This window comes from Falco biarmicus, chromosome 4 (assembly GCF_023638135.1).
Source record: "Falco biarmicus isolate bFalBia1 chromosome 4, bFalBia1.pri, whole genome shotgun sequence".
Classification (NCBI taxonomy): Eukaryota; Metazoa; Chordata; class Aves; order Falconiformes; family Falconidae; genus Falco; species Falco biarmicus.
In genome coordinates, this window is record NC_079291.1 from 73,667,502 (window position 1) to 73,680,550 (window position 13,049).

A 13,049-nucleotide genomic window follows, 5' to 3' on the forward strand; every position below is an offset into this window, starting at 1 on the left:
TGTACAACTGCGGTAGCAGTGCAAAAATTATTAATGAAGTCCATTTCAATGCAAATAAACAAACAAAAGAAAAAGGTGGTATATTGCAGATATTCTGGGAAAGTCATTTTCAAAAGCTTCGTGCCAAAGCAAGGTCACAGTACCAGAACAAAAGCCAAATCCACTCTGCTGTGGGTCAGGCTAAGAAAGAGGGAGAGCGCATTAAATTCCAAAGTTGGCACATGATCAAGAAAAGCTGCTTAGTGAAATCCACTGACCCAAACAGAGAAGGAAAAGCCTTGTACAGAAGCCTGAGTATGCTCCTAAAACTGACAGGCATCTCAAATACATTCAGACATTTGCACAGTCATTTCAAGGACAAACCATCCTTCCATTTAAACAGATAACTGAAGCTACTCCCATGCTGATTTTTTTTTCTTCCAAAGTTTCCATTTTACCAGCATTCCCATTTAAAATAAAGCTTTTTTTTCCTTCCAAAAACATACAAAACAAAAAAACAACTTCATTCAACCTTGCCACACAAACACACATAATCTACTTTCTCCAGCAACACTGCTCCCCTCCAGCACAGCGTGTGCACGTAAAAGACACCTGGGCTACTCCATTGCAATCTGATCACCACGCCCCATGGTCAGCCTCCAGCTGTTTTCTTCCACTTTTTAAACTCCCATCACTGTAGCAGCTGTATTTGCCATGCCTGCTCTGCAGAGTCCCAGGCAAGGCCAGTGTACCTGAAGGGGTCTGCCCATGCAGCTGTCTGGCTGAGGCACACGGGTAGGCATCCGGGTGGAGGGACAGCAAAGAAACCGGGATCCTAAATGTGTTCTCCAGGCAGAGTGAGCCAGGGGAGACAGTGGACTGCTGGCTGTGCCTCTCTCTCGAGGAGGATTTCTGCTGGCACAGCAGGGAAAAGGCAGGAAGCCCAAGGAGAAGAGGAGCAGTGGGGTTTCAGTCTTGCGGCTGCCAATAAAACCATCAAGCATGGAACAGACCCAACAAGTTACAAATAATATCTCGAATACCAGGCGCAAGCCAGACCTTTAAAGCAAGCCAGATGGAGGGGCTGAGGGCAGGCAGGGATGAGGAAGAAGGATCAGGCCTGTGACCCTGCACTCTAGAAAAGGCTGTTGAGGGCACAGCAACACCCAGGCTTTAGCTGAGACCACCACCATGTCTCCCCCTAAGAACTACCTCAGAAATGAAACAAGGCCAGCAGCACTGCTCTGCCAGCAGCCCTGTGCAGGGTGCTCTCCTGCTCTCCTGACCCTCACTGCTGAGCTCGGAGGAGATGCCATGAGGCTTTGCAGACCCACAGGCTGCCAAGCAGAAGGTGGGGTCAGAGCAACCCAGGCACCCCTGAGCACAAGCCTGGCAGCAAGCTAGGCAGACACGCTGCCCTTTCAGCCCTGCACAGCAGGGAGCTGGCAGGACTACCATCCCCACGCCCACTGCCCCTCTCACTGCCCTCTCCCATGCACAAGCTCTGTGAGTGATGGTAGGGATTGATACTGCCTAAAACAGCCTGCACCAAATCACACAGGCAATGGTTCCCCTGCCTTCCGCTTGCAAGCAAACCAACCTGACAGCTAGCTGCTGCCCAAAAAGCAGTCTTGCCTTACTCTAGTGAGCCACTTCAAGGTGTTTTACCAGCACAAAACTAACCCTAGTAAATTATTTCCTGTTGATCTGGCATCCTGAAGAGGCTCAATTTCAGATAAGCTCTGTGCAACCTGAGAGAGGAAGGGTAGGACCAGCTTATTCAGTGATAGCTCAGCATGATAGCAGCTGAGCTGAAACATCAAACTACAGCCTGAGCACCTTTGTCCCCCACCTGTGTGAAACAATGTTCCTCCATCCCCAGCCCAGCAGATCAGTGCTCAGGGAAACTGCATTTGCCCCTGCCAGCACGCACACAGCACACTGAGCCCCTGTGCTCTCCTCTGGAGAGGGACCAGACAGGAGGCCTGGGGAACAGCCAACCTCTTATTAAAAGACATAGCTTTCCTGCAGGCCAGTGTGGCACACTGGAAAGACCTGTCCCTACCCAAACTGTCTTTAAACTTCATGTCAAAGCAGAACATGGAAGAATGGATCTGAGGTGCCGAAATCCTTTACGTGGGCTTCAATGGAACAGAGGACTTTGCCTTGTAGAGAGTGAATTAAAAAGCACACAATCTTCCACCTGAGAGTTTTCTTTTCAACCTAGAAAGAGCACGCTTGAGCAGGTGGCCGTAAAACCAGCATGCAAGTAGATCATGGGAAAGCAGCACGCCAGCACCATTGCAGAGCTGCGCCAGCAGGAACCCACCAAGGTGGGGAGCTTGCTATGGAGAAGGTCTTTTAACTTCTGCGGCTACCCAAGCAACCAAAGCAGCGCGGAGGGATCTCACCGTGAACCACTTCATTTAATTAACTGAGAAATACCAGTGGAAACTTCCTGGCTTGGAAGAGGCCAAGCAGACAGGAAACGGGAAGCTACACTAGCAAAAACCCAAGGGTTTGGATTCAATGCAAAGCCTTGTAGAATGATACTGGTATGCAAGAGGCACACCAAGACTGCAAAGCTTCAACTGGGACCCACTGAACTTGGAGAAAGTTCAGCTATATACAGAGCCAGTGGGTTTTAAATACAGGTAATAAAGCATCTGCCACTGAAATCCGAATGTATATGAGTCAACCTCATGAACAGGAGCGCAGATCAGATGTCCCTTTGAGCAACTGATTTTCTTGATTTTCAGAAAAAGCTACAGGTCATGATGGAAATCAATAATAAACAAGTTCCTACTGGAACACCAGCATTAAAACTTTTCAAAGCAGCATCACATGGGACCCGAAAGGTCTCCAGATCTGGCGCCCTTATATAGAAGAGAGAAAAAACAGGGAACTCTGAAAACTCTCTGATTCCCATTAGTCCCCAGATCTGTAGTTCAGCTTCTCCAAATACAGGTTAAAAGATGACCCCCAACTGCAGCCTACAAACAACACTCACACAGGCAATTGACTGATCTTCAAGGTCCTTTTGTTGCAGCAGACAAAAGGCAGAATAGTAACAAGAACACAGAAGCCAACGCTCAAAATTCAAGCTATAAAGATGTCACACCCACTTGAAAGAGATGCAAGACAAGAGAAGAAGCAGTGCCCCCAGCCCTGTGTTGCCCCCCTCCTCGTGCTGGCACAGGCATCCCTGCAGCTGTTGGGTGATCCACACTGGGAACCGACCCACATTAGCTCAGCAAAGAAAACGGTTTGTTCCAGCCCAAGCTCCTTCCCTGATCCAAGTCACCACATGGCTCCACAAACACTTGTGCCAGCAGAAGGAAAGGGGAACAAAAAGAGCAGCTGGAGCCAAACGACTGGACTGCTTCTCAAGGCAGCACAGTTTAAAGCAATCACGAAAACATGGCAAAAAACTCACACTTGCAGCACTGTAGGAAGCTAACAATTATCACAAGGGAGGTGGTGGGTTCTGCATCTCTTGAGGCTTAAAAAATCTTCTGAGAAGTGCCTTCACTGCAGGTGCTGAGTGCAGCAGGAATAAAATACTACTGTATCACCAGAGGCAGAGCGAATTTTTGGTGGGATCAAAACATCCAAACCATCCACAGATTTCTCCAGAGCTGACAGCCAAGCCTCATGCATGGGGAGCTTCCATAGAAGGGTTCCCAAGGGATGAGTTTCCCCTGCTCATCTATGGCCTGTGGCACCCACAAAGCAAATAGGTGGAAAGGAGCCAAGTAGAGCAGACTGGACAGAGGGGCTGTCTTTTCCATCTCCTAAGCATGTGTGACCAGATGACAGAAGCAGGTTCACAGCACTAGCCAGCATGCCTGCACCCCAGAGTCCACACAGGGCCCAGGCAACAAGCGATCAGCATCCAACTCCACCTTCTAGAGTAAACCCAATACAGAACCATCTACAGCCCCTAGATACCAGATACCAGCAAGGGGAACAGTTCGAGTATAAAACATAACAAACAAAGAGGAGGGAGCAGTGGAAATCCTTCTGGAGTACTTTGGCATCTTCATCCTGTTTGTGCCTCTCCATGAACACACCCTGCAGCTTTGCACAGAGAACACCAGCCTGCCACCACATGCAACAGCCACATCTCCAGCAGCCATGTCCCAATACCCTGGTCACAGCACGCCACTTATAGGCTACATCTGGGCACAGATTGATGATGATACCTGCTCATAGCTCCAGTCACAGTATGTCAAACATAGGGTGAGAGAAGCCAGCACTAACCATCACTCCCATTCCTTAGGGAAGCTGGTAGAGTCAGCACTGCCTGGTTCTCAAAAGGAGAGGCTTCCCACCTAGAGATCCATTACAGCTACCAGACAGCTGATGCTTCTCAGCATGCCTGTGCAGGAACCCAAGGATACTACTGGTGGTCCAGTGCCACAGTGACCATAGCCAGAATGGATAACAAGTATAATCACATTAACAACTCAAATATTAACAATTCCAATTATAAACAACTGACTGCCAGCACTGGAAGCGTATCTACAGCAGAATCACTTACACAAGCCTTGTTCTTGCATGCTACTCCAAGGTAGCCACAGCTGCCTGTTGGGTTAGCAGTGCCTGTGCTGAGCTGGCAGAGCCCTTTGCCCTGGGGTCCCCAGCAGCCTCAAAGCACAGCTGGCTCAGTACTCTGCCTGGGTCTACACGTTCTTCAGCTCCTTGTTAACAAAGAAGCAGGAAAGCATGATCACAGAAACTATTTTAGTATGCATTTAACTCATTGCAACAATTAATGGGGCTGCAGAAGACCCTGTTCTGGATTTATTTTCATTACTAGTAAAACAGATGTGCTGTCAAGTACTGGCTGATCCACAAGTACCATGGACACAGTTATTGCTTGAATTATACAGCAAGGTAAGACGCACAAAAATGCTTTTGTCAGCGAAGCCATGACCCCACATAAGAAAACAAAAGACAAAACCAACAAAATCCTGCCACTGTATTTTAACAAAGGTACAATTTTTCACTGGAATTGTGCATTTTAAGTTTTTTCCACCAGCCCTCATATGCATCACAAGTACTGTAAGTGTTCGGGACAAGGAAAGCTAGGAACACAACACTGGTACAACTCTCAAGACAGCAGTAAACACTGGCTCTGGTTGCTTTTGAAATAGCTGCTGCCAGTGCACCCACCTCAAGAGCAATTTTCTTGGTAAAGTAACGCCTCTTAGTGATTACAGCATTGTTTGTTTAGAAAATATGACATCAATAAACAATCAATGGAAAAGCAACTGCCAAAACTAGCAAGTTCCCCTAAAAAGATCACAATACTCCAAACCAAGAATTATGTTAGACCAAAAGCCACCCAACCTCCACGGCAAAAGCTCTCTGTACTAAAGCAGCTAAGAATCACTGTTTGTTGTGCTAAATAAAAACGCCCCATTGGCAAATGAGATCAAAACTGCCACAAATGACAACATTTCCTATGGAAAGTTACATAAAACCATGCTGAATAGCAATCTAAAAAAATCTTAGAGGAAATAACAATAACAAACACTGGAGCCACCAGAAGACGGACTATATTCAGGAAGGATGGAAGCCACAGCATCTGAGCCATTCAAGCCAGCTTTCTTTCCACGTTCCTTTGAAATTCAGAGCATCTTCACTCACCATCACACACCGGTTTTTTCCAACACAACCACAGTTCTGTTCACCTGGATCCAAGTGAGAGGACAAGCCTGCATCCACCAGCAATGCCCACAGCAATGAGGCTCAGTGGAGTTCCTTCAAAGCAACAACTAAATAGCCAAGGACTCAGAGCAGAGCTGGTTCAGCTGGAGCTGCTCTTCCCAAGCATTAGCAGATTTAGCAAGGGACACAGGAGTCTGACTTCTACTCTTGCTAGCACTCGACAGTCAGCCACACACCATCTCCTACTTTGTCTAACTGGAAAGCAGTTGCAAGAAGAGCTTAGTCTTGCTCTGCAGGTATGTGTACACATGTGTATGTTCATGTGTGCCCAACACACCAACTCATTTATAACGCAAATAGAAACAATCAAATTCTAACTTTGTTTTAGCAAACCAAATTAAAAAACTAAGTGAACCACACTTCTTCAATCTGAGTGAATGGCACGTTCTCTCTCACTGCTCTCCCTGAAATTACAGTCCCAGAGTAGTCAGAGAATAGGAAGGTATGCTCACACTTTCTGGCAAAACAACTCACAGCCTGCTGTCTTCTACAGTTCACTTTAACGCACTGGGCTTTGAATTTGACAGAGAAAAGTACCTCCCATGTGCTGCCTGCAACAGGGCAATAACTCCTGAAATACGGAAACTCTAGTCATCAATGCAGCTGCCTGAGCCCTCAAGATTTTAAAATTCAAGCTGTTATAACTTTCACTGAGTCAAAGCCAAGTAAGCGTTGGACCTGTAGAACAGTAAAAGCAGCATCCTGCACAGCTTCAGGATGACCTCATACAGATTGTTCCTTTTTAAAGAAAAAAAAACACACCTTCAAAGTAGGGATTGCTGCTGACCAGCAGAGCAAGGGGCTGTCTCTCAGCAATGTGGAAACAGGAAGGGGAGGAGGCGGCAAAGGTAGGCTTTCCAGAAAAGGCAAGATCAGGCATGTCTTGATATCTCTTCTCCCCTTGGGAAGGCTGTACTGTGCCAGGGAAGTGTTTTGTAATGATACTTCTTAGTTCACTGAGAAGAAATTACATTTCCTTTAATAATCGCTGTGTTTTAGAGATGCTCTGATTACTAGGGCAAGGTCTATTTGTTGCTAAAGGCCCCAGAAATGAGAATTTGAGTATCCGCTGCTCAGGTCTACATCACAATAGTTCTAATGCTTCCAATGGTATGCAAAAAATAGCTTTAAATATATTTGAAACAAATGGTTCATCTACATAGTTGAAGAGTGCACCCAAAGCAAATTTCAGCAAGAACAAGCCTTATGTCAATCTGACATTTGCTGTCTCTGCAGCAAACAGAGCACACAACCAATGGAACTCGCACTCAGTAGCTTTAGGAGATTTAAGTTAACCTTAACATGAAGAGTAAGCTCTCCGCCTTCACCAAGTAGCAAATCGCCACCGTTTGTTATTCAGAAGGATTGACCATACTTTGGGTGATTTATTCAGAAACTCAGCTACTCATTTGCTCATTGTGACATCCCAACACACATTAAAAAAAAACAAAAACACACTTCCTCGTTCCTACTGCAGTATGGACTGAAAACAGCAAGTATGAGACATGGGATCTTAAGTGGGCTTCAACTACTCCTGTATGGCAGCTAGATGAGCAGGACCAAAAAAAGGAGCAAGCGATCAGAAACCCCTGAAGTTCAGCTAACAAGGACATGACAATGGGCAATCTCAGCACAGACACAATTTCCACTGCTCCCTGTGGAAATGCCATTCTCACAGGGTTGCCCCTAGACCTTCCCAAAGGCACAGTCAAGCCAGCCTGTGAAAGCAGAGTGGTTGGCAGGCAAGTCTTTCCCACCCCATGCTGTACTGGAGTGAGGGCCTCTATGACTTCGAGAAAGCAGGCCTGGGTGGCAAGAGCACACATCACACACCAAATCAGTTTGGGGTTCTTCAAGGACACAGAAAGAGCTGCCAGCATGACAATGGGAAATGCTGTCTAACAGATTCATTTCCCTCCAAGGTTAATTCTTGCCTGTTGCCTCCCTGATCCCTTGGGACTAATATCTGCAGGACTAGGATTGTCCTTTTTAAATATTTTTCTGTCACTTGTATGGTGGGTGCTGACCTCAGAGGGGAAATCACTGGACACTAGTGGAGTAAGCAACAGGTCCTCATGTTCATTCAGTTCAACTGGTTTGTCTGCTGGTTCTGAACAAGGCAAAAAATAAGCAAACCAAAAGATAAAAAAAAAAAACCAACCAAAACAACAAACCACAAAGATTAAAAAAAAACCACCACTGAGAAGACCACTACCCACATGACCCTGAACAGCAGGGCTTCCCCTCCTTTGAAGAAAGAAACCATCTTCACTCTATTTTCCAGCGGCATTGGGACATTTTACCCACAACACAAGTCCCACTAAATTCAGGCTACAGCACACATTGAGACATTGTCACACTCTCAGCAGAGAGGATCCAACACACTTCTCTGAGCAGGCAGACAAGACATGCGTTCTGTGGGTTACTTAAAACTACAACAGGTACATACCCAGCATCAGGGAGGCAACCTTACAATAAACCGGGTGGGATCTGCACATTTCACGTCCGTTTCATTCCAACTAGATGACAATAAAGTTAGACCTGGAGCCCAGCACCTCTTCAGCTGAAAAGACAGGATACTAATCCACATCTCAGTTCAGGGAAAATGTTTAGGAAGGAACCCATCCTTGAGTTTTAAGTGTTTCTACCAAAATGGGTCATATACCAGCAACAGGCAGGTGGCTGCAGGAACAGCAATTAAAAGAAGTGTCACACTGGGTCACAATTAATGCTGGAACCTCCAAGAAGAGCACATGGTCTTCATGGGATGCCAAAGCATCCAGGGAAAACTAAGGAAGAAAGGGAAAACTAAGGAAGAAAGGGAAAACTAAGGAAGAAAGGGAAAACTAAGGAAGAAAGGGAAAACTAAGGAAGAAAGGGAAAACTAAGGAAGAAAGGGAAAACTAAGGAAGAAAGGGAAAACTAAGGAAGAAAGGGAACAACCACAAGGGAAGAATCCTCTCAAAGATCGTTCTGCTAGAGATACAGAGAAACACCAGGATCTTCAGCTCACAGCCAGTCTCACTCAGTGGGCAGCATCCCCAGCAGCACACGGAGTGCTCTGCCAGCCTTTTTGCTGGATACACTGAACGGAAGAGGAAAAACTGGGACTCCTGGTCATGTTTCCCACCTCAGGCCTTCAGCACTAACCAGGCTGTGTTTGCACTGCAGAGAGATCTGACACACTGAATGGAATTAAATCTTTACTAATTATATCTGAGCATGTGGGCTTTGTGCCCAGAATCAACTGTCCTATCATGCCACACTCAGCAGACCCTGCCTCTTTCAGGGCAACGTGCTGGGACTTGCTGACTACTCTCCGGGTCTGGATTCCAGAAGAACAGGACTGATGACCCCAAAAGGAATTCCTATTCCTGCCTCACGACCTCGCTCAGTTGCAGGCTCACTGCAGTCCCCACCACAAAAATTAAATCAGCCATCTGCCAAGTCCAGTGACGAGGCGCTGACCCTCTCCGAGGGACATAACTCCTGACTGAGGTGACACGTCAGGGCCATGCGCTCTCAGCACCAAGCCACAGGAAGGACGAGCTCACTAGAGAAGAGGTGCCTGCTCTGCTCTGCAGGCAAGCAGCACTCTTCACATCCAAAGCTCATCACCCCGGCTGAAGCCTACCCAGGCACAGAGCAAGACATTCCTGAGACTGGGGCCAGCCCATGGCTTTCCCGAGAACCTGAAAAGCCAGTTTGTAGGAGATCTCTTGCAACTGTATGGCTTAAAAAAAAAAAAAAAAAAAAAAAAGCCTGTCATGGGAAGTCCCAGAGCAGAACTAGTTTTGTGGGAGTTGCTTTTACGCTGCGCCGCATTCACCTCCTTTCATGGGAACACACACAATCAGGCACACCACTGACAGATGACCACGCACGAGAGCCGCTTGCCTTCCAGGGGGGCTCAGGACCGATGAGCACAGAAACCACAACAAAGCTGGGGACCTGTTCCAAATCCACAGCACCTCTCGGGAGGCTGGCAGGGTCCCAGCTCAGGAATGGCACCAAACTCCCCAAGAATCCGCACACAGACAGTGGAGACCTGGGCTGCCCAGCAGTAGCCACGAGGATCTAAGGACACAAGAGGGATGCAGCAGGAGAGGGGGATGATAGCAGTTATTAGAGCAACAGAGGGTTAAAAAAAAAAAAAGTAGACAAGCTTTCAGGTACACAGGGCCTTTCATAAAGTCCTTTTAACAATGAAAACTTCAAGGAAGTATCTGAAAGCTTATCTGTTTCTTCTAACTATATTAACCAATCTAACACAAGTTATCACCTCCTCTTGCAAAACCTGCACCACCAAGACAGAAGAGCTGGAGAGCAACATATATCCACACACTGGAATGGAAATCCCATTCTCCTTCCAAGGGTCAGCTCCCCAGCTGGCCTCAAGCCAGCCCTTTTTACCGCTGTGGTCATGGCACAAAGGCAGCTACTTGTCTATGCCGGTCTGTCAGCATTACTGCAGTTAACACCCTGCGCTCCTTCCTCGTCCCATGCTTCATTCAGAAGCACCTACAACTTTGCTGCCTTGTCCCTTCCCGTTACGTGCGACTATTTTTTCCTTTACTGCAGAATACACAGCTTTCTTCCCAGAGGAAATCAGCAGCTATGGGGACAAAAACAGGAAGAAAGGAAACAACTTCCTGCTCACTCCAAGACCCGGCCTGGAGGCATCCCTGACCAACACCGAGCACCCCTCCAAGCCAACCTGGCAAGAGAACCAGCAGCCAGAACCATGCCCGTGCACAAGGACAAGCACCAGGCACAAGTCATCTGTGTTGCCGCTCGCCTCTCCCGAGTTACAGGGGAGAAAAGCACAAGCTGCAACGTGCACAAGGGGCTTTTTGGCCACAGCGGGGCTAGCGATGGAGGGGAAGGACAGGTCGCTCTCTGAGGAGCCTGAAGGGACTCAGCACCAAGGACGCAATCCTGCAACAACCTTACTCAGGCTCCAGTTGGGCTGCTGTGATCCTCTGCTTCGTGCCAGCAGCGCGTAGTGTGAAAAGTCAGTTGAGGGACTCGGTCCTGAGGAAAACTAACCTTTACGTGTAAAAAGCAGTATGTTTTCCACAAAGTGGCTGCCGAAACAGCGGTGACAGCATCAGGGGAAGGGCGGGTGGCAAACGTGTGGGAAGAGATGGGGGCGGAGGGGCCATTTCTGCTCCAGCGCGGACTTGGATCAGCTGAAACACGCCATGACCATGCACCTTCACCTACGGCCGAAAGCACCAGGGTCACCAACCTCCCGATGTCCAGAAATCCACGGTCAAAGCTGTGAAACCCTGGTTCTCCTCACAGATCCTCTCCACAGATCCAAACGCTGCTACTTCCAGCTGTCACTGACAGGGCCGGGCTCTCCACCTGAGGTACCGGGAGGCGAGCGAGGGCTGCCCCAGCCCGCGCTTTACCTCACGACGGTGGGCGGGCGGGGGGGGGGGGGCGGGGGGCATTTTCTCAGGGCTGACAGGGGTCGGCGCCGTCACCTCAGGACATCGGGCTCAGCCCCGCGCTCCGCCGAGGGCCGTTCCCTGCCCGGCTGAGGCGGCGCGTCCGCGCCGCCTCAGCCGGGCAGGGAGCGGCCCTCGGCGGAGCGCGGGGCTGCCCCTCACGGCCGCGCCGCCAGCAGGGGGCTGCCGAGCCGCGGCTGAGGCGGCCGGGCCGCGGGACGGGACGGAGCCCGCAACTCACGTGTGCGCCGAACCCCGGGAGCACCCCCGCCTCGACCCCCACCCACACATACACACCCACACCCCTCAGCCCCGGGACTCACCGTAAAGGCGGGTGGAACGCAGCGGCGAAGCGCCGCTCGGGTCGGGCCGCCCCCCAGTGCGGTTTAAGGGACCGGCTCCGCCGAGCTCGGCCCGCGGAGGGCGCGGAGACTCCTCCCCCGTGCCAGGGGCCGGCCGGCCGGGCACGCCATTCACAGCCGCGGCATGCAAATGGGAGACGGGAACCGAGCGGCGTTCGGCGGCCTGAGTCCCGCCGGGGAAGTGCCAGCGCCCGGGGCCGCGGGACGACGCATAGCGCCGCGCCGCCGCCCTGACTCACGGTGCAGGAATGCGCCGCGCCGGGCGGAAGCCACCGGCCCGCCCGCGGCCCCCGCAGCCCCGGCGTGGAGCCCCCGCCTCCACCGCCGGCGTTTTGGGGGTCGGCTTCACGGGTGGCCAGCGCTCCCTGGGGGATGCAACCGCCCACCCCCGGCCGAGCTGGGGGTGCAGCTCCAGGTCCCGTTAGTCCCGGGCTGCTGGAAGCTGCGTTTCCCCGCAGCGCCCGGCTGCGAGAGCAGGCAGAGCCGGGGGGAGCCCCGGGGGGGAGCCGAGCTCGGCACGATGGGACACAGAGGGGCCGGGCACAGCCAACTGCCAGGGCCCTGCTGGGCCTGCCCCGGCCCCGCTGCCGCCCTCGGTGCCGGGGCTCTCGCAGGGGTGGCACACAGCTGCTGGCGCTGGCCTGGGTTGCTCCCAGTTACCTTCTCGCTCTGTCACTGTACTTTACCTGCTTTGCCTCATTCCCCTCCCCATGCTTAGCCCTGTGTTTCCCATCAAGTTCTTCACACCTCCTCCAGCCATGTGGTTAGCGTATCATCCCTTCCCTAAACTGCTTCTTTCCTCCCAGCTTCAACATTTTCCCCTTCTGGCTGGCATCCTCCCACCCCAATTGCTCAGCTGTCCTTGCCTTTGTCCTGGGATTGTTGCCGAAGATTTCTCCATCCCTCCTCTCCAGAGCGTTGGTCAGCATGTATCATTCACACAGAGGTTTGCTAGAGCTCCAGCAAGGCCTGCAGCATGCAGGTCCCTGACCCACAGCTGTAGATGCTTTTGATATTAGTAAGAACCGGGGTGGTAGGGGTGTGTGTGTATACCTTGCCATCTCACCGTGTCTTCCCTGCCAACCCGCAATCGAGACAAGCGGGAAACCTGTTGCTGGGGCCAGTGCTCCCCACGAAGGCTGAGCTCATCGGTACCACACCCACCCCTGCACGTGCCCGTGCACAGCAACGGCAACCACACGTCGAAGGCAGCCCCCCAGAGAGCCCTGCTAACTGCATTGCATCTCATTAGCTAATGAGCAAATGCAGATCGGCCTCAGCTAGTCCTGGCTGAGGTGGAGACCAAATTGCACACAGAACCCCAACTGTCCGCAAAGCTTAACAGGCACAAATTATTTTCAGATGTTTCTACCACATAAACAAGGAAAAGTGTCCAGTAACGTAACAGAGCAGAGATGAAATCACAGGGCCCTTCAGCATCTCCCAGGAGGAGCACTCTGGGGCCAGAGTGTGACTCTGACCCGCCCCGTGCTCGCTCAGCCTCCTGCCAACAGTA

General features: G+C 50.6%; 1 protein-coding gene across 4 annotated transcripts in view; it reads right to left on the minus strand.

The window, feature by feature from the left end:
- Positions 1-12,014, minus strand: part of RHBDF1 (rhomboid 5 homolog 1) — a 38,250-nt gene extending 26,236 nt beyond the window's left edge. Inside the window, exons 1-2 of one of the 4 annotated variants that reach the window (XM_056335234.1) lie at positions 11,495-12,014; positions 10,765-10,937 (exon numbers count right to left, since the gene is read on the minus strand). The gene's annotated coding sequence lies outside the window, so the exon portion shown is untranslated. Of the gene's footprint in view, positions 1-10,764; positions 10,938-10,966; positions 11,218-11,494 lie in introns of those variants that run through there. The other 3 variants (XM_056335230.1, XM_056335231.1, XM_056335233.1) reach the window with 3 other exon arrangements.
- Between the last annotated feature and the right edge of the window lie 1,035 nt (positions 12,015-13,049).